Here is a 22031-nt window from a genome sequence, read left to right as displayed (position 1 = left end):
GAAGTCCTGATATACTCTGCATAGAAGTTAAATAATCAGGGTAACAATATCCAGCCTATCACTTTCTCAGGTGGCATTAGTGGTAAAGAACCCACCTGCCAATGGAGGTGTAAGAGACGTGGGTTCAATCCTTGGTCAGGAAGATCCCCTGAAGGAGGGTATGGCAACCCACTCCAGTATGCTTGCCTGGAAAATTCCTTGGACAGAGGAGGCTGGTGGGTTACTGTCCATAGGGTTGCATAGTCGTACACTACTTAGCACACACTCCTTTCCCAATTTTGAACCAGTCTGTTGTTCCATGTCCAGTTATAGCTGTTTCTTCTTGACCCAAATACAGGTATCTCCAGAGACAGGTAAGATGGTCTGGTACTCCCATCTCTTTAAGAATTTTCCACAGTTTGTTGTCATCCACACAGTCAAAACTGTAATGTACTCAGTGAAACAGAAGTAGATTTTTTTTTTCTGGAATTCCCTTGCTTTCTCCATGATCCAGTGAACATTGGCAATTTGATCTCTGCTTCCTCCGCCTCTTCGAAACCCAACTTGTATATCTGGTAGTTCTTGGTTTGTGTACTGCTGAAGCCTAGCTTGAAGGATTTTGAGCGTAACCTTGCTAGCATGTGAAATGAGCACAACTGTATGGTAGTTTGAACATTGTTTGTCATTGCACTTCTTTGGGATTGGAATGAAAACTGACCTTTTGCAGTCCTATGGCCAATGCTCAGTTTTCCAAATTTGCTGACATATTGAGTGCAGTACTTTAATAGCACTATCTTTCAGGATTTTAAATAGCTCAGCTGGAACATCATCACCTCTACTAGCTTTGTTCATAGTAATGCTTCCTAAGGCCCACTTGACTTCACACTCTAGCATGTCCAGCTCTAGGTGAGTGACCACACCATTGTGGTTATCCAGGTCATTAAGACCTTTTTTATCTGGTTCTCCTGTGTATTCTTGGCACTTCTTAATCCCCTCTGCTTCTGCGCGGTCTTTTCTTACTGTTTCTGTCCTTTATTGTGCACATCCTTGCAGGAAATGTTTCTTTGACATCTGCAATTTTATTGAAGAGATCTCTAGTCTTTCCCATTCTTTTGTTTTCTTCTGTTTCTTCGCACTGTTCATTAAGAAGGCCTTCTTATCTCTCTCTGTTCTCTGGAACTCTGCATTCAATTGAGTATATCAGTGTCTGAAACTTAGATGGCAGTTTTTCCTCTCTCCCCAACATATTGTGTTTATTTCAGGACTCAACCTTATGCTATTTGATCTATCAGGTGGCTGATTGTGGAAGTAAATTCCCAAAAGAAGTTTTCTGTATTTTGTGGGGTATTTTTCTGGTGGATGTAGGTCATCTTGAAGATCTTCTGATTCTATTTTGGCAACATATTACCTCTTGAAGCTACTATTCTACCATTTCACCCTTGAATTTCTTTAAACAAAAGTAAGTGGCACCTTCATATGTATATCATTTACCATCATGTCCATAACTATGTCTGCCTGTATATGATCTGTACTTAGCCACTCAGTCATGTCCGACTCTTTTGACCTCATGGACTGTAGCCCGCCAGGCTCCTCCTCTGTCCATGGGGATTCTCCAGACAAGAATACTGGAGTAGGTTGCCATGACCTCCTCCAGGGGATCTTCCCAACCCAGGGACTGAACCAAGGTCTCATGCATTGCAGGCAGATTCTTTACCATCTAAGCCACCAGCGAAGCCTGTTTGTGATCTAGTATGCAAAATTCAGACTTAAATTGAAGAAATTAGGGAAAATTACTAAGCTACTCAGGGATGACCTAAATCAAATCCTTTATGATTATACAGTGGAGGTAACAAATAGATTCAAGGGTTTAGATTTAGTAGACAGAGTGCCTGAAGAACTATGGATAGAAGTTTGTAACCCTGTTTAGGAGGTGGTGACCAAAACCATCCCTAAGAAAAATAAATGCAAGAAGGCCAAGTGATTGTCTGAGGAGGCCTTACAAATAGCTAAAAAAGAAGAGAAGCAAAAGGCAAAGGAGAAAGGGAAAGATATATCCAACTGAATGCAGAGTTTCAGAGAATAGCAAGGAGAGATAAGAAAGCATTCTTAAGTGAACAATGCAAAGAAATAAAGGAAAACAATAGAATGGGAAAGACTAGAGATCTCTTCAACAAAATTACAGATATCAAGGAAACATTTCATGCAAAGATGGGCACAATACAGGACAGAAACAGTAAGGATCTAACATAAGCAGAAGAGATTAAGAAGAGGTGGAAGAATACACAGAAGAACTGTACAGAAAAAGATCTTAATGACCCAGATAATCACAATGGTGTGGTCACTCACCTTCAGACAGACAATGTCTGGCTGGAATGTGAAGTCAAGTGGCCCTTAGGAAGCATTACTATGAACAAACTTAGTGGAGATGATAGAATTCCAGCTGAGCTATTTCAAATCCTAAAATACAATGCTATCAAAGTGCTGCACTCAATATGCTAGCAAATTTGGAAAACTCAACAGGGGCCATAGGACTGCAAAAGGTCAGTTTTCATTCCAATTCCAAAAAAAGGCAATGCCAAAGAATGTTCGGACTACCATACAATTGTGCTCCTTTCACATGCTAGCAAGGTAATGCTCAAAATTCTTCAAGCTAGACTTCAACAGCTCATGAACCAAGAAATTTCAGATGTACAAGCTGGATTTAGAAAAGGCAGAGGAACCAGAAATCAAATTGCCAACATCTGTTGTATCATAGAAAAAGCAAGGGAATTAAAAAATAATACCCCATCTACTTCTGCTTTATTGACTACACTAAAGCCTTTGACTGTGTGGATGACAACAAACTGTGGGAAATTCTTAAAGAGATGGGAATACCAGACTACTTTATCTGTCTCCTGAGAAATATATATGCAGGTCAAGAAGCAACAGTTAGAACTAAACGTGGAACAACGAACTGGTTCAAAATTGGGAAAGGAGTACGTCAAGGAAGTATATTGTCACCCTGCTTATTTAACTTATATGAGAGTACATTATGAGAAATGCCAGGCTGGATGACTCACAAGCTGGAATAAAGATTTCTGGGAGATATATCAACAATCTCAGATATACAGATGATACCACTCTAATGGCAGAAAGTGAAAAGGAGCCTCTTGACGAGGGTGAAAGAGGAGATTTGAAAAAGGTGGCTTTAAACTCCACATTCACAAAACTAAGATCATGGCATCTGGTCCCATCACTTCATGGCAAATACGTGGGAAAAAGTGGAAATAGTGACAGATTTTATTTTCTTGGGCTCCAAAATCATGGTAGATGGTGACTGCAGCCACTAAATTATAAGACACCTGCTCCTTGGAAGAAAAGCTATGACCAACCTATATAGCATATTAAAAAGCAGAGACATTACTTTGTCGACAAAGGTCCATATGGTCAAAACTATGGTTTTTCCAGTAATCACATACGGATGTGAGAGTTGGAACATAAAGAAGACTGACTGCCAAATAATTGATGATTTTGAACTGTGGTGTTGGAGAAGACTCTTGAGAGTCCCTTGGACAGCAAGGAGATCAAACTAGTCAATCCTAAAGGAGATCAACCCTGACTATTCTTTAGAAAGAGTGATGCTAAACCTGAAGTTCAAATACTTTGGCCACCTGATGTGAAGAGCCAACTCATTGGAAGAGGCCCTGATGCTGGGAAAGTTTGAGGGCATGAGGAGAAGGGGATGACAGGGGATGAGATAGTTGGATGGCATCACTGACTCAATGGACATGAATTTGAGCAAAGTCTGGGGGGTAATGAACAACAGAGGAGCCTGACATGCTTCAGTCCATGGGATCTCCAAGAATTGGACATGACTTAGTGACTGAGCGACAACAGTAATTAAAAGAGTTATGTTGGGTTAGGAATAATTTGGAGTGTCCACTCTTATTTTTCTGTTTGGAACTGATGCTTTTTTGAAAATATCAACATAGAGATTTTGGCCTTAGGTTTCTTACCTAGGGCTCTATATTTGGCCTCCAAGAATTAAAGTTTCTTAAGTCTTGATATTTAAATATGCAATGACTATTGGCTTTTCCTCCTGCCATCACCTTCAGTTTGCCTGGCACATGTTAGTCATGTGGCTAATATGGCTTCATGCTCTTATGTAACCTTTATTATTATAGGCATGGCTATCTATGCACTCTGCAATCTAATCTACCAACACCACTTGTTGATAACCTATTTTGGAGACATATCCTCCATATTTAGAACATTGTAGCAACATATTAATGCTTGGATCTCATCTAAGCATCCTTTTCTATTCAAGTCCACCTTCTTTAAGGCTTTTTCCTATCCTGAGCACCACAGTAACTGCCCTTATGGAAATGGGGATATTCAACAGTAATCTAGAAGCTCTTCGATGTTGTTTGTATCTGCTACTTCTTCTGTACTTACTGACAGAAATTTAGCCTATTGAATGAGGGCCAAGAGTGCTCTGAACTTAATGTGAACACACCACACATTTCAGAGACCCTGTAGGTCCCACGATAACCCTGACATTTAAAATTGAAGGTAGCAAGCCACACTAAGTGTTGTGGTATTCAGAGTCCAAAGCTCTGACTTTGGGTCCTAGCTTCAACTATTTATATCCTTGAAGAAATCATTTACACATTCTGTGCCTCAGTTTCCTTATCTGTAAAATGGTCCACCCTACACAGTTGTTGAAAAGATTAACGCATTCAAAGTGTTACATAAAATTTTTCTATATAACTATATAAAATACATTAACATAACATATTAATGCTATATATGAAAGTGAAAGTGTTAGTTGCTCAGTCATATCCAACTCTTTGTGTACCGCATGGACTGCAGCCCACCAGGCTCTTCTGTCTGTGAAATTCTCCAGGCAAGAATATTGGAGTGGGTTGCCATTTCCTTCTCCAGGGGATCTTCCCAACCCAGGGATTGAAACAAGGTTTCCTGCATAACAGGCAGATTCTTTATTGTTTGAGCCACCAGGGAAGCCCAATGCTATATATAATATGATATATAATGTCATATATTATGATATACAGACTCTTCTAAGTATTTTTCATGTATTTCTTTTTTTCCCAAATTTAAAATCTTCCATTTATTCAATAGAGTTGAAAATATATTATTTAAGAGAGGTGAAAAACTAAAACTCCATGTTGCCCACAGAAACTTTCCTTAAACAAATGGAATTTCTCTTTTTCATTTGTAAAAGTTAAAAAAAGTAACTTTTTATTTCAAGATTAGTATATGCCCATGGTTAAAATATCCCAACAGCAAAGAAGTTTGTAAGGTAAAAAGTAAAATTTCCGGACACACTCTCTAGAGTTAACCATTGTCTAGCCCTCCAGAAATGTTGGATGCACTACAAAGAGTAGAAGTGTCTCCCTCTCATTTTTACATAGATGGCATTAAATTACACACACTGTTGTGCACATTTTTCAATTAATAATACGTACTGGATGTTACTCCATTTTCATTGTATGTGAAACCCTCTCCTTCCTTCAGTCTTTTTTTTTTTGTAAATTATTTAATTGGAGGCTAATTACTTTACAATATTGTGGTGGTTTTTGCCATACATTCACATGAATCAGCCATGGGTGTACATGTGTCCCCCATCCCATCCCTCAGGGTCATCCCAGTGCACTGGCCCTGAGCGCCCTGTCTCATTTTGCATGTATTTCTACATTTAATCATAATGACAACCTTAAGATGTTAAGTATTATTTTTATTCTCATTCTGCAAATGAGAAAATTGGAGGGAAGAAATACTAAGTAACTTACAAAAGATATGTAATCTCCCTAAGATTAAAGTTTCAAATCATAATGAAATGATATGACTAGTTGGATAGAAGTAATATGATTTTTATTCAAAATATGGGAATGTAGAGTATAAGTAGCAATAGTAGATTCTAAATTCTAACTCAGGCAGTTTCCAGAACTCATGTTATTAACAAAAATACTTCTCAGTCCTTTTCTCTGTATTTCCATCACCACCACCAGGTCCTCAAATCCTCCTAAAGGATTTCCCTGCTGTCTTCTTGTTGTTTTCCCTGCAATCCATTAACTTCACCTTGATCTGATCAATATTCCTAGGTTACCACTTCATTCATATCATTGTCTTTTAATGAAATGTCATGATTCCTAATTGCCTATCATATCCCAAATCCTGTCTCTGTCACTTGTTTCTCTACAATATAGGCTCTCTTCATTATCCACTATGATTGCTGTCTATTCACCAACATGAATCCTTTGCTCTAGTCACATGAATGGCTGGGCAGAACTTGATTTTATTCAAACAAAGAGAACTTAGTAGCTCATATAACTAAAAAAGTCCAGAGATTAAACTGGTGTCAGGCAAGGAAAGATCTAGCAGTTTAGTGATGTTACTAAGGGTACAGGTATACTCTGAGTCTCTTCCATTCTGTTTTCAATAGTGTCCATACCAACCCACAAGGACCACATAGCAGATCTTTCTCAATTCCAGGTCCCTCCTTTGCAAAACACCTATGTGGTTTGGTTTTAAATGACTAGAAACTTTAAGTCTTCATAATATATTCAGTAGAAGAGAAATCTGTGTCCCAGCATTCTCAGAAAATGTGCAGAAGTCTACTCTGGTAGGAGCTTTTAGAAATCTTTTATATTAATTACTAAGGCCAGAGGGGACTAAGACGCAGCAGTTCATTTAGGCTTGGGTTACATGCCCATCCCTCAGGCAGCCACTGGTGCCAGGAGGGTAGAATATCTTGATTGACTTAATACAATTATCATGCACACCTAGAGTGAGAGTCAACTCAGCCTAAAGCACTTGGCTGAGAGTTGTTGATGGAATGGTTTCCCAAATAAGAATTCAGCATTATTTCAAGGAGAAGGAATTTTTGAGGGGAGGCACTCAGCAAATGTGTGATATACTTTTTCTCTCTTTCTCTTCAGCAACTCAAATCCTATCTTTTCTTTGATGTCCAACTTAATTTTGCTCACTCTGGCTCACTGATCTCTGAAGCCATATAGCATAAACTGAATGTATGTGCTATAGTTAGGTTTATACTGCTTTGATAGTTTATATTTAGAACTTGTGACCCCAACAAAACTGTAAGTTCATAAGCAGACACTATGTTTTCTAACTATAGCCCTGACAGAATCTAGAACATTTCTGGGCATACAGCCAGTGCTATGCAGGCACTTGTTCACTTGATTTGCTTACTTGTTGAGTTAGGTTACAGCAACTTTGTTCATTTTGGCATCCTCAAGATTGATGCTGATTGCTCTGGTTCACTCAATCATTTGGCTCTCCACATCAATCATGAAGAAAGCCAAAATAAATGGATTGACTAGGCTTCAGTTCATTCATTGTGCACGTATAGATAGATATAGCCTTACTGATAAAGAGTACTTATCTGTATGTACCCAAATCATGCTACACAGCTTTGTGTATGTTTTTGAAAATATATCTTTTTGTTTAGCTGTAGTTACTGTTAATACCATTTCTATGGGAAACATTCTCTAATAATTGGTTACATCTGAGTTACTGGTAAGTGCTTTCTATTTTGCAGTGTTTACTTGTATTAGCTATTATATGCTATTTGGTGTTCATCTACCTTAGTCTTTTTCTATTTTGTTTTATTATATTTTTCATGTCCCACAATCAGACTTCTGGGAAACAGCATTAACCATGGTGAGTGCGGTTCATCTTGTACAAAAACCCTGCTCTTAGCATGGTTTCCCCTAAGTGGAATGCTCAACTTTTTCTCCAGATCCATGAGACTTTTATTTTCCTGACCAAAGGGAAAAAAAATTAAGTGGATTACAAAGAGTTTTCTTGTCCTGCTTTTAAGTTTAATGTTTCAAAGTTAATGAAAAGATAATGTGGATAGTTGAATACCAGTGATATGATTAGAATTCAAAGTAGGGCAATGGAAAGTATAAGATTTGGTATCGGAAGACCTCAACTAGAGTCTTGACTTTGCCCCTTAACTACATGATCTTAGTGAGTCCACTTTTATATTTTGTGAACTCAGATTTCTTCCTAAGTAAAATGAAGAAAATATCTACCCAACAGGATGTGGGAAGATACTGTGTTTGGATAAGTCTTGAAAACTTTTAAGTACCCCCACAAAAACTAGTGGCTATAATTATAGCAAGGAAAGTCTTAGAAAGTGAAGTCGCTCAGTCATGTCCAACTCTTTGCGATCCCATGAACTGTAGCCTACCAGGCTCCTCTGTCCATGGAATTTCCCAGGTAAGAATACTGGAGTGGGTTGCCATTTCCTTCTCCAGGGGATCTTCCCGACCCAGGGATTGAACCTGGGTCTCCCACATTGCAGGCACTACTGTCTGAGCTACCAGGGAAGCCTACCTTAGAAAATGACCTTTTAAAAAGGTATGATTTTTTTTTTTTTAATTTTATTTTATTAGTTGGAGGCCAATTACTTCACAACATTTCAGTGGATTTTGTCATACATTAACACGAATCAGCCATAGAGTTATACATATTCCCCATCCCGATCACCCCTCCCACCCCCCCCCTCCACCCGACTCCTCTGGGTCCTCCCAGTGCACCAGGTGCACTGGGGAGTTGACATTTGAACTGAGATCTAAATGAGAAGAAACCTTATGAGGATCTAGAGGATAGGTGTCCCAAGCTGAAGTTAGACATCAAGGGTTCTGTTTTTTACCTTTGAAGTTTGATGTAGTAAGAGTCATCAGTGTGATAATGTCAGGTAGGCAGGCAGAGGAGAGGTGGATACTGAAGTCATCAATATATAAATAGTTATTTGACACCACAGGAGGAGATGAACTGGCTTAGGGAGAATGCAAATAGAGAAGGGAAGCTCCTTAAGGACTAAATGCCACAGAGGTTCCTGGGAGGGGGAGAACCCAGGAAAGGAGACTGAAAAGAAGCAGGCAGTAAGGTAGGAACGAAAACAGAAGATTACAGCATAACTGCCAAGAGAAAAATGTGTTTCAAGGGAAAGAGAGCGGTTCTATCTTTACACTGTTAAGTCTTCCCATTGAGAAACATAACATGTCTCTCCATTCATTTACATCTTCTTTTATGCCTTTTCTGTTTCTCAGTGAAATTTTGTGGTTTTCTTCACAGAGGTTCTTAGCATACTCACAAAATATTTCATTTTTCTCTGAGTAAGTCACTTTAGACTTGGTCTGGGCTTATTTTGCTAAAAGATCCTGCTGCAATTTGATATTAACATTTTTATTATTGACTACTTGAATTATCTGTTATACTTGTCTATATCGTGTGTGTGTTTTAAACTGATTTTAGTTCCTTATATTACTTCATTTTGAATGATTTGTTCTTTCTCTTAGAATTCAGAAGATGTCTACCCATGTGAATTCCTTTAAGTGGAAAATATTTTCAATATTCATGAAAGTAATTCAAGTTAATTGTAAAAATGCAAGCAGTACAGAAAGGTATAAAGTAAAAAATAAAAGTTTTTATGAAAATATTTCCACTTTTCAAAGAGAAACTTTGTTTTATATATATATCCTCCCACATATTTACCTCTGCATACATGAGCCTACATATACATATTTTTTTCTTTACAAAATTGAATACTAGTTATATACCACAGTCTGCTTTTCTTCCCTGAAAATATATGATGAACATATATTTCACCATATATGTATTAAAACACAGAGTTTTAATTCATTCTTATCCTTTAACCAAATAGAGATTCACCTATTTTAAAAATATTTAAATTTATTTTAATTGGAGGATATTGATTTATAAGACTATGTTGGTTTCTGCCATATATCAGCATGAATCTGCCATAAGTATATATATGTCCCCTCCCTCCTGAACCTCCCTCACACCTCCAACCCCATCCCACCCTTCTAGGTTGTCACACAGCACTAGATTTGGGCCATACATCAAATTTCCACTGGCTATCTCTTTTACATATGGTAATGCATGTGTTTCAATGTTACTCTTTATCCCTCCCTCCCTCCCCCAATATGTCCACAAGTCTGTTCTCTTTGTCTGCATCTCCACTGATGCCCTACAAATAGGTTCATCAGTACCATCTTTCTAGATTCCATATAAATGCATTAATATACTATATTTGATTTTCTCTTTCTGACTACTTTACTCTGTATAATAGACTCCTAAAATGCCTGGAAAATCCCATGGACGGAGGAGCCTGGTAGGCTACAGTCCATGGGGTCTTGAAGAGTCAGACACAGACATGACTGAACGACTTCACTTTCACTTTTCACTTTCATGCATTGGAGAAGGAAATGGCAACCCACTCCACTGTTCTTGCCTGGAGAATCCCAGGGATGGGGGAGCCTGGTGGGCTGCTGTTTATGGGGTTGCACAGAGTTGGACACGACTGAAGTGACTTGGCAGCAGCAGCAAAATGTCCTGTAACTTTAACTCCTAAAAAGCTCCTAAAAATAATTTAACTTTAATTCCTTTAATAATTCAGCATGTGTTTCTTAAGAATGGGTGTATTGTCTTACATAATAGTACACTTTCCAACTTCAGGAAATATAGCATTGGAATAATAATTTTTCTAGTCTTCTATGACTTCCCTTGTGGCTCAGCTGGTAAAGAATTGGCCTGCAATGCGGGAGACCTGGGTTTGATCCTTGGGTTGGGAAGATCCCCTGGAGAAGGGAAAGGCTACCCACTCCAGTATTCTAGCCTGGAGAATTCCATGGAGTGTATAGTCCATGGGGTCGCAAAGAGTCAGACACAGCTGAGTGACTTGCTCTTTCATCCATATTACACTTATGTTAATTGACCCCCAAATGTCCTTCTAGTAGAGTGTTCTCAGTCTTGGGTCAGGTATTGCAGTTAACAATCATGCTATTTTTGGTTTTGTTTGCACTGACAGTTTTGAAGAATACAGTCTCATCCTCTCTATTTTCACAAAAGGTTTCTCATTTTTTTCTGATGTATTCTCATAATTAGATTTGGTCTATGCATTTCTGGCCAGAATAATACTTAATGATGCTGTGTCCTTCTTGGGGTACCATTCAGTAGGCATACAATGTTTATCTGTTTCTCCTTGGTGATGTTACTTGTGATCATTCAGTCAAGGTGTTATCTGATTTATCCACTGTATAATTAGTATTTTCCCTTGAAAATAATAAGCAGTCTATAGAGAACCACTTTCATAACTTGAAAATATCCTTCTTTTCATCAAAGATTTTCCATAGACTAAACTTCCATTGATGATTCCTGCTTGGACCAATCTTTAGCATAATGACTGAAAAATTATAATCTTTCAATTTATCACTTCCTTCACATTTACCAGTTGGTACTCAGCATTCTAGGAAGGCAAAATACCTCTTTCCTCTCCAGTTTACTTATCTGTCTAGTTGTTATCAATATGAATTCCGGATTCTTACTTTTTCAGTGTTTTATAATTAATTGCTGCCCTTGTTTTTTTTTTTTTCTAATCCTAATTTTGTTTCAGACTTGGCCAATGGTGGCTCCTTCAACGTGGCTCCTGTTTCCTTTGACATGTTCCCATCACTTTTCTAAAGTACTTCCTTACTTTCTTCAATAACAGTGTATACCAGGCTCCTCTTATGCCTACCCTGCCCCATTTCTGAAATCAGCCATTTCTCTCTGGTTCCTTTTAGTACTATTTATTTTCTTTTCAAAGACTTCATATTACTCAACTCTACAACATAGCATATGTATTTAAACTTTCCCCTAAGATTGGACAATATAAGTTGTTTCCAGTTCTCTCATTATTATAAATGCAGCTGGGTATTCTATTTGTACCTAATTTGGATGACAGTTTGTACAACCAATGAGTGCTGCAAAACCAGGATTTGTAGAACTAAATACCTTTGAGAGGATATATTTGCATGAGTTGATATGCATGGGGGTTTAAAGAAATTGTGTTTTTTTGCCAGATCAAAGTCTTTTTGTTGACTAAGGTAGAGGGAGGGAGAAGATAATGTGAATAAGTACTATAAGCAGGAGATGGAAGAGTGGGTTGCCTTAAAACTATTTAATAAGGGGGGACCACCCCATCAGCACACAGATAAAAGCAAGTGAGTGTGAATTTGATCATATGATTTATAGAATTGGCAATTGAAGCTTATATAAAGTGAATTGCACCTTTTGTGAATAGGGCTGAGATAAAAAATTACTTCTTTAATGTGTAACTCATGTAAGGAATTGTGAAAAGGGATAAGGATAGCCAGACTATTATGTATAATATCTTATAATTCTTTCTGATGTCTTTTAATGAATACTAAGAAATATTCCTAGAAATAAGAAGGGGTCCTCTCCAATAACCAGCAGTTCTCAAGCAAAATGCCCTCCCAGTCCTGAAGTAAGGAAAACTAACAAAATTTTCTTTTCCCAAATTCTCAGGTGGCAAGTATATCTCCTACTTGTTCATTTAGAATTAATTATTCAGTTACTGGGATCTTAGTTTTAAAACAGTCCAGTCTTTATTCTTTTTCAAACAGTGTGCACTTTACAAGAGAAGAAAAGGTTAAATTAAATCAAGGTCAATATTTCCTAACTCCATGCCTTCAAATTCTTCTCTTTATGAACCATACCATTGGAAGGAACTGAGACCATTCCCTAGAACATATCATGGATAAGCAGTCATATACTGGGCTCACTAGTTCCATGTACAAGAAAAGAGATATTTTAGTCTAGAGGCCTTGGTTATTTGATGAATTTCCCCAAATCCAAAGGTAAGAAAATGGACATGGGAAAAAACACTGCCTTGATTTGAGTCCCACTTCAGCCATTCCCTAGCTTACAACTTTTGACAAATACCTTAAAATTTCTAATATAGTCTGCTCCTAATGGATAAGGAAGCTGTGGTACATATACACCATGGAATATTACTCAGCCGTTAAAAAGAATTCATTTGAATCAGTTCTAATGAGATGGACGAAACTGGAGCCCATTATACAGAGTGAAGTAAGCCAGAAAGATAAAGAACATTACAGCATACTAACACATGTATACGAAATTTAGAAAGATGGTAACGATAACCCTATATGCAAAACAGAAAAAGAAACACAGAAGTACAGAACAGACTTTTGAACTCCGTGGGAGAAGGTGAGGGTGGGATGTTTCAAAAGAACAAGCATGTATATTATCTATGGTGAATCAGATCACTAGCCCAGGTGGGATGCATGAGACGAGTGCTCGGGCCTGGTGCACTGGGAGGACCCGGAGGAGTCGGGTGGAGAGGGAGGTGGGAGGGGGGATTGGGATGGGGAATACGTGTAACTCAATGGCTGATTCGTGTCAATGTATGACAAAACCCACTGAAATGTTGTGAAGTAATTGGCCTCCAACTAATAAAATAAAATTTAAAAAAAAAAAAAAAAAAAGAGAGAGGGTGAGCTGGTTGGATGGCATCATCGACTTGATGGACATGAGTTTGGGTAAACTCCAGGAGTTGGTGATGGACAGGGAGGCCTGGCATGCTGCAGTTCATGTGGTCAAGAAGAGTCGGACATGACTGAGCGACTGAACTGAACTAAATTGATTCATCTGCATATTGTCTCTGGCTACTTTTGTACTACAAGGGTAGAGTTGAGCAGTTCTGAGAGAGACCATATGACCCACAAAGTCTAAAATAATCACTATTTGGCCCTTTCAGAAATAAGGTTGACAACTCCTGGTCTAAAATGCAAAGACTTACACCACCGGCCTTGGAAGAAACCCAGTTAACCTAGACCTAATCCACCTAATGAGACAAGAAAGAATAAGCTAGACCTAAGAGAGCTGACATAAAATACTCTAAGTTACTGAGAGGCACAAAAGGGCATAGTGTGTGTGTGTACGCACAGTAAGCAGCCACTGGCATTAATGAAGGATATGTAGATACAGACGCACACACACACACACACACAAACATACAAATACTTACAAATGGGTAGAAACTTCGGAAATTTTAAAAGAAAGAAACTGTCACAACCATGGTTGCCCCTGGAAGAGGAGCCTAAGAATCTGAACTTGAAGAGACAGTCCTTTTGACTTTGGACCATTTTGTTCTGCTTTTTTTATTTTTTTAAACCATGTGCAAATTTTGTTAGTTTAATTTTAAAACATGCTTTTATAAAACAAAACAAACAAACAAAAAGAATGAGAATCTATCATATGACTAAGATAGTAGACTTGTCTATGCCTGAAGTGAAGTTGCTCAGTCAGTCATGTCCAACTCTTTGTGACCCCATGGACTATAGCCTACCATGCTCCTTCGTCCATGGGATTTTCCAGGCAAGAGTACTGGAGTGGGTTGCCATTTCCTTCTCCAAAGGATCTTCCCGACCCAGGGCTCGAACCCGGGTCTCCCGCGTTGTAGGCAAATGCTTTATCATCTGAGCCACAAGTGATAAATCTGTCTATGCCTGCTCATCCCTATTAAACACAACTTCAAATCCAGGAAATAATGCAAGATAAGTTTGAGTAATGGTAAGAGAAAAATATATTGGTTTGGGACATAAGGAATAGAGGGAAAACAGCAGAAATGTATAGAACCACCCAACAGAAGAAGATGACCCAGGCCCAAAATGTCCTGACTCCCACCCTAGAAATAGAAGAGAACCTAGGTAGGCTCATTCTTCCTCCAATGATGCAAGTTCCACCGATAAGACCAGGCAAGCCCAGAAAGTAGCAAAGATTGATTCACTGGAAGTCTTGTTGACAGTAAGCAGCTTGGTGAAGTGCTCTTTTTGAGATTGGGCCCAAAATTCTGTTCCTCCCTGAGACATACTGAGGTGACAGGTACCAGGGAGTGGCCTGACATGGGAAGTCTTTATGTCCCTGAAGGTCAGAAGACTTCCTTCTCCTTCCCTGAGGCAGTTGGACAGATGGATGACACCAGCAAGAGGAACTATGCCACAAAAAGTAGCCAGGTTTGTACCCCTTTGATCTCCTGGGCCTGAGACTCCCCTTTCCCTCAGTGGGATAAACTCACTGGATGAACTTGTTAGCAGAGTGAAGATGACAAGAGGACAGAATCAGTTGAAGATAGATCAAAGATAGATTGATAGATTCATTGATAGAAATTACCTAATCAGAACAACAGAGAGAAAATATTCTGGGGGAAAAAAAGGAAAACAGCCTCTGTCTGGGACCAGTGCAGCAATAACAAAAGACCCAACATTTGTATCATTGGAGTCCAGAAGGAAAGGAGAGAATGGGACTGAGAGTATTTGAAAAACTAAAGCCAAAAACTCCCCAAATTTGACAAAAGACACAGATTTACAGGTTCAAGAAGCTGAATAAACCCCAACCAGGATAAACCCAAGAAAATCCATGTCAAGAAACATCATAATTAAAATTCTGAAAATTAAAATGGGGATAAAAAATGTTGGGTCATTTTGAGGATTAACTGATGTAGTTCATAGAAATTACTTGGGGTGTAGCAAATACTCAAAATACATGAACTATCATTATAAGCTTCTTTCTTCATTATCTCCTAGATAGTCAGAGGTTTCTTTCCCTATCTTATAGGTCTCATAACGTTTCGGAATTGGGATGTCTAATTTATGTTTCTTAGAAAAGGGGCAGGGCAGGAAGAAAGGAGGGTAAATTACTTGGGAACCCAGTCAGCATCCTAATAGGAAAGAGATGACATGCTTAAATGGTATAATTGAGGAAAACTTATTAGAGGTGCTATTAGCAAATGTGTAGGCAGGGTTAGGGAAATGTAACAAGGATGGTATAAGATCCTAGGACTAGAAACAGTGCGGAGTCTATCTGCACAAGGGAGCAAGTGGAAGTCACTCAGTCGTGTCTTTGTGAGCCCATGGACTATACAGTCCATGGAATTCTCCAGGCCAGAATACTGGAGTGGGTAGCCTTTCCCTTCTCCAGGGGATTGTCCCAGGCCAGGGATCAAACCCAGGTCTCCCGCATTGCAGGCCAATTCTTTACCAACTGAGCCACAAGGGAAGCCCAAGAATACTGGAGTGGGTAGCCTATCCCTTCTCCAGCATATCTTCCTGATCCAGAAATTGAACCAGGGTCTTCTTCATTGCAGGTGTATTCTTTACCAACTGAGCTATCAGGGAAACCCCAAGAGGACTACACAATTGACTAAATCCATTAAAAGCTGTATAAGAGGGCACCCAGACAGAAGGTATGGCCCTTGTTCAATTGACTTAGACAACCATTGTAATGCAGCAGAGAAGAAATTAAGGAAATAAACAAGCTGATTTCACTATGATGCCCTTCAGTCATCTGCCAGTATTTCCCATTGGCCAAGCCTAATGTGAAGCCAGAGGACAAGATGACCTGTTGATGTAGCCTATAAAGTCCAGTTTCCCAGGTCACAGGTCAGGATGAAAAAGGGTAGAAATGGATCTGGGGGCACAATGGAAAATAGTTAGGGCAAGAAGTTTGAGTCTATCAATCACTCATACTGTAATTAATATGGATTATTTTATTCAATAACCAGAATTATTTCCTTTTGGCTAGTCAGCTGAGGGAACAAGATCTTAGGGAAGGGGAAGAGCAAGAAAGATTATTTTTAGTATAAATCACTTTTTTATTGAGGTATATGATTGATGGACAGTGTTACATGTTTTGGGTGTACAACATAGTGATTCACAATTTTAAAGGTTATATTCCATTAATAGTTATTATAAAATGTTGGCTATAGTCTCTGTGTTGTATTATATACCCTTGTAGTTTATTTATTTTATACATAGTAGTTTGTACCTCTTAAACCCTACCCCTATCTTGCCCCCGCCCCTTGCCTCTCCCCATTGGTAATCACTGGTTTGTTCTCTATATTTATGAGTCTGTTTCTCTCTTGTTATATTCACCAGATAGTTCTATTTTTTAGATTCTACATATAAGTGATATCATACAGTATTTGTCTTTCTCTGTCAGTATAAATCACTTTTGAGGAGGACATCTTGGGTTACTTTGAACTTACCGAGGCCATGGGATAATATAATGGTCCTGAGTAATGGTGAAGAGAGTCTAACCAGAAATGAGAGTGGGGATCAGAAAAGAAGGTGAGGTGAAGTGAAGTGAAGAGAAAGTCGCTCAGTCATATCCAACTCTTTGCTCCTCCATGGACTCCATGGAGTCCATGAAATTCTCCAGGCCAGAATACTAGAGTGGGTAGCTTTTCCCTTCTCCAGGGGATCTTCCCAACCCAGGGATCAAACCCAGGTCTCCTGCATTGCAGGCGGATTCTTTACCAGTTGAGCCACAAGAAAAGAAGATGAGAAGTGTCAAAACCAACTGGGCATACTCTGCAATTTGGCTTCAGCCCTAGTGGTCATCTAAACCTCCCTGCCTCATTTCCTCTGGCACCTTAACTGATATATCATACATAATTGAATGAAGATAGCCATCTGAATCTTGGCTCAAAGCTTTCGAAGCTTAGCAGTACCTTAGGAATGACAAATGTCAGAGCTTTTCAAATTTTGAAAAGATAGGTTATGTCTGCCAAGGCAAATGAAGTGTATAGATTTATATAATCAACTGTTTTAAAGTGGGAATTTCCTGTATTCACATATTATCAGAGCTCAGATTTCGTTTAATATACCTAAATGCACTCACTTGAACACTGATTGTTATCTTAAAACTAAATGATTAGAAATTCATCATGGCTATTTGAAAGACAATTTCTCGTATGGATTAAGGGATTCTGAAGACACATTTGTAACTATCATCTAACAAAAGAGCCACAGGATTGAATGCCGTATGTCCTGTAGTACCTTTTGCAATCTAATATTTTAACAGAGAAACCAGAGGTATAGAAGCGTGTAAAACGGTACCAACAAAACTCAAGGTAGCTTACGAATTTTGAGTATCTGTCCTCTAATAACATGTTAAAAAGCACAGGTTTTAGCTACTGATAAAAATACTGAATTCTAAAAATTTTGGCTTTCCTCAGGTCTTCTATCCTGGAAATAATCTCCTTTGACTCTGTGTGGTTTTAAGAGCAAAGAAAACTACAACTCTGCTCTCCAAGTATTGATTCTAACTGACTCTTTATTGTTTTACTGCAAATGTGGATAAGGCCACACTGTTAGGCTCACAATTTTAAATAAGAAATAACTCCACTGTGTTCATCCCCGCCCCTTTCAGAGGTGAGAGGGAATGTTCTCTGCAAGGTTTTGTTTTATATTTTATAGGGAGGCCAGATAAAAAAGAGACATCAAATGTTTTATGAATGTTTTTGTGACAGCACTATTCAAAATGCATAAGCTTTTATTTTCTATGGATAATCAAATGTAAACAAAATATCTATACTAAACAAAAGCTGAAAAACAGAACAATATATGGAAATTTTAACTGAATTTCTCAGAATTAATTTTAAGGTGAGAAGCAGAATGCATTTATATTCCCTAATTTCTTTCTTTCCCTAAAGTCTGTTCTTTACTCTCTACAAACAAAGATCTCCAATAGGAGATGTTGCTGAAATCTTAAAATTTTGATCAATGACATGCTTTATGGAAAAGTCATTTTTACAGCCATTTTAGAAAACAGTTTGGATATTTCTTAATAGGTATTTACCTAAGGGAAAGAGAAACATATGCCCATACAAAACCCTGTAAGTGACTGTTTATAGCGGCTCCATTCATAATCGCCCAAACTGGAGACAGCCCAAATATCTATCAGCTAGAGAGTGGAGAAGCAAACTGATTCATCCATCCATGCAACAGAATACAATTCAACAATAATAGTAACAAATTACTAATACATGCAACAACATGGATAAATCTAATATTTGTGTTGCTATGTGAAAGAAACCAGACTCAAAAGGCTACATACTGTATGATTCTATTTATATAACATTATGGAAAAGGAAAAAAAAAAGCCGACAAGAACATAAATCAAACCAGTGATTGCCAGTGGTCGGGGGAGGGGTAAGGGTTGACTACAAAGGGAATATTTGTGATTGTGATACAGTTCAGTTCAGTTGCTCAGTCATGTCTGACTCTTTGCAACCCCATGGACTGCAGCATGCCAGGCTTCCCTGTCCATCACCATTACACAGCTGTATACAGTTATTAAGGGCTTTCCTGGTGGCTAAGCCAGTAAAGAATCTGCCGGCAATGCAGGAGACCTGGGTTCAATCCCTGGATCAGGAAGATCCCCTGGAGAAGGGAATGGATACCCACTCTAGTATTCTTGCCTGGAGAATCCCATGGACAGAGGAGCCTGGCAGGTTACACTCCATGGAGTCACAACAAGTCAGACAGGACTAAGTGACTAAGCACATAGTATAGTTGTTAAAATCCATAGAATATACACTGAAAGGGTGAAATTCACTGTATCTCAATAAATCTCCCTATAATAAAACAAATTGTGGGCTATTAAATTAGTTATTATGGCTAATAATTAGAGATGATTAATCATATGAGGAAATTTTCAGGCCCTTTACTTCTCTTCGTGCACACATCTTTGTTGGTTCATGGCATATTCACACTTTTACCAAAGAGTGATAGAAGCCAAAATAAGAATGTGGTAAACCTTAAGTCTGTTGGTATACTTAATCTTGAAAAGTATAGAGATAAGTTTAGGAAAAGTGAAGTCTAAAATTAGATTTAAGAGCTTTGTTTTTGTGAATGAATTGTATCCATCAATATTTCCCATGTTATAAATTAAAACTGAAAAGGTTAAAATATTTATTTCTTAATTCATTTAAAATGAACAATACTCTTGCTCAGGCACTCAGTTCAGTTCAGTTCAGTTGCTCAGTCATGTCTGACTCTTTGCAACCCCATGAATCGCAGCACGCCAGGCCTCCCTGTCCATCACAAACTCCCGGAGTTTACTCAAACTCATGCCCATCGAGTCAGTGATGCCATCCAGCCATCTCATCCTCTGTCGTCCCCTTCTCCTCCTGCCCCCAATCCCTCCCAGCATCAGGGTCTTTTCCAATGAGTCAACTCTGTGCATGAGGCAGCCGAAGTATTGGAGTTTCAGCTTCAGCATCAGTCCTTCCAATGAACACCCAGGACTTATCTTCTTCAGGATGGACTGGTTGGATCTCTTTGCAGTCCAAGGGACTCTCAAGAGTCTTCTCCAACACCACAGTTCAAAAGCATCAATTTTTTGGCACTCAGCTTTCTTCACAGTCCAACTCTCACATCCGTACATGACCACTGGAAAAACCGTAGCCATGACTAGACGGACCTTTGTAGGCAAAGTAATGTCTCTGCTTTTTAATATGCTATCTAGGTTGGTCATAACTTTCCTTCCAAGGAGTAAGTGTCTTTTAATTTCATGGCTGCAATCACCATCTGCAGTGACTTTGGAGCCCCCAAAAATAAAGTCTGACACTGTTTCCACTGTCTCCCCATCTATTTCCCATGAGGTGATGGGACCAGATGCCATGATCTTAGTTTTCTGAATGTTAAGCTTTAAGCCAACTTCTTCACTCTCCTCTTTCACTTTCATCAAGAGGCTTTTTGGTTCCTCTTCACTTTCTGCCATAAGGGTGGTGTCATCTGCATATCTGAGATTATTGATACTTCTCCCATCAATCTTGAGTCACTCAGTCATGTCCAACTCTTTGTGGCTCCATGGACTGTAGCCCACCAAGCTCCTCTGTCCATGGAATTTTCCAGGGAAGAATACTGGGGTGGAGTGACATTTCCTTCTCCAGGGGATCTTCCTGGCCCAGGGATTGAATCCACATCTCTTATATCTCCTCCATTGGCAGGCAGATTCTTTACCCCTGCCCCACCTGGGAAGCCATTATATGTTAACATAGTAACATATAGCTGTTAAAAAAAGTAGCTACATTAAAAATACAATAGTGAAAAGTGAGAAGAGTGACATTATTTTGCATTTTTGCAAATCTTTGTAATGTCTGGCTTAATAGAAGACAGCTGGATTCTCCTATCTGCTTCTCCAATTTATTGTGATACTTACTCCATCATATACTTATAAGAGAATGAGTGAAAAAAGCAAATAATATTTTAGTAGTATTATGAAAATAGCTTTGATTTCACAGATCCCTTGAAAAGGTATTGAAGACCTGAAAAATTCCCACTGTGAGAACAGCAGTTTTATATAATTAGTGTGGGGAAAAAGGACACACACAATATTTATGAAATACCTACTATGAGCTAGGCACTGTGCTTAATGCTTTGCATACATTGTGTTCATGCATGCTAAGTTACTTTAGTCATGTCTGACTCTTTGTGACCCTGTGGACTATAGCTCGCCATGCTCCTCTGTCGATTGGATTTCCCAGGTAAGAATACTGGAGTGAGCTGCCATTTCCTTCTCCAGGGGATCTTCCCGACCCAGGGACTGAACCCATGTCTCTTGCATTGCAGGTGGATTCTTTACTGCTGAGCCACTGGGAAATCCTTTTGCATACATTACTTGTTATTTTTCCCATTTTGTAGATGAGGAAATAGATGTTCAGGGGATTTCCCTAGTGGTCCTGTGGTTAAGACTCCATGCTTCCAATGCAGGGGGTGTGAATTTGATCCCTGGTCAGAGAATTAAGATCCCACATACTGTGTAGTATGGCCAAAACATAAATAATAATTTAAATTAAATAATATTTAAAAAAGAAAAGAAACAGATGTTCAGGGCCATTAAGAGGTTGAGATCACACCAGTGGTAAATGGCAGAGTTAAATTTGAACCCTAGGCCTTTCTGCCTATGAAACAGGGGTTTTCTTCACCTTTTTTTTTTTTTTTACTAATAAGTGAAGTGTGCACACAGAACCTGTTTCCATCCTGTAGTTGAAAAAATAGTATTTTATATTATTGGAGCAAGTAGATATTTTGTATAATTACTGTTTTATTTCAGGTGTTTAGAATTTATTCCCAATGAAACTGAAAGGGATTAATGACTCAGATGAAAGGCATGAATTAATGCTAGTAGAAGTGCATTCCAAACTCCTTTTAAAACTCTCCTTTTCCCTTTTTATCCCACACGATCTCTTGCAGGAGAGGATCGATAAAACTAATTCTCACTTAGGTGTTAGGAATTTAATGATACTCCTCTGAGGAGTGTTTTTACTACCTGAGGGTGGAGAATGGCTCTTATTTATCTTTGTAACCCCAGCAACCTGTATGCTGTCTGGAACAGTCAGTATT

This window comes from Muntiacus reevesi, chromosome X, assembly GCF_963930625.1.
Source record: "Muntiacus reevesi chromosome X, mMunRee1.1, whole genome shotgun sequence".
Classification (NCBI taxonomy): domain Eukaryota; kingdom Metazoa; phylum Chordata; class Mammalia; order Artiodactyla; family Cervidae; genus Muntiacus; species Muntiacus reevesi.
Note: the sequence above shows the minus strand (reverse complement) of the source record.